A 494-nucleotide genomic window follows, 5' to 3' on the forward strand; every position below is an offset into this window, starting at 1 on the left:
TGCGTTAAAATGTGACTAACATCAAATTCCCGATTAAAAGCTTGCAGAAACGAAAGAAAAAATCTGAATGATTAAATTTTGGCCAACAAGCAAACACAATAAGGTTATGGTTAATCCAACAATGAAATAAAACATAGGTAAAAGAAAGAAAACCATATTTATATTTGCCATGAAGATAAAAAACAAAAGAATATAAGAAACAAATGACAAAAGAACTCCAAAAACTTAAAGAAAGGGGATACCTATGAACCCAGCCCATAAACCTTCACCCCTACATCAATACCCCCTCCTTTCCAGGTCCGGTGGCCACATCAAAATTTCGCCCGCCCCCTCCTCTAAATGGCCACACAGGTTGGAAAGCGATCAAATTCTCATGCCTAAAATCAGGTTTTACAGGTTAAAGCCAATGACCGCATTTAATTAACTCCTGAGTCAGGTAAATTAGCCGGTGTCTGTTAACATTTGTGACAGAGCGATTATGAATACATATCTCA

Source organism: Palaemon carinicauda, chromosome 41 (assembly GCF_036898095.1).
Source record: "Palaemon carinicauda isolate YSFRI2023 chromosome 41, ASM3689809v2, whole genome shotgun sequence".
Lineage (NCBI taxonomy): Eukaryota > Metazoa > Arthropoda > Malacostraca > Decapoda > Palaemonidae > Palaemon > Palaemon carinicauda.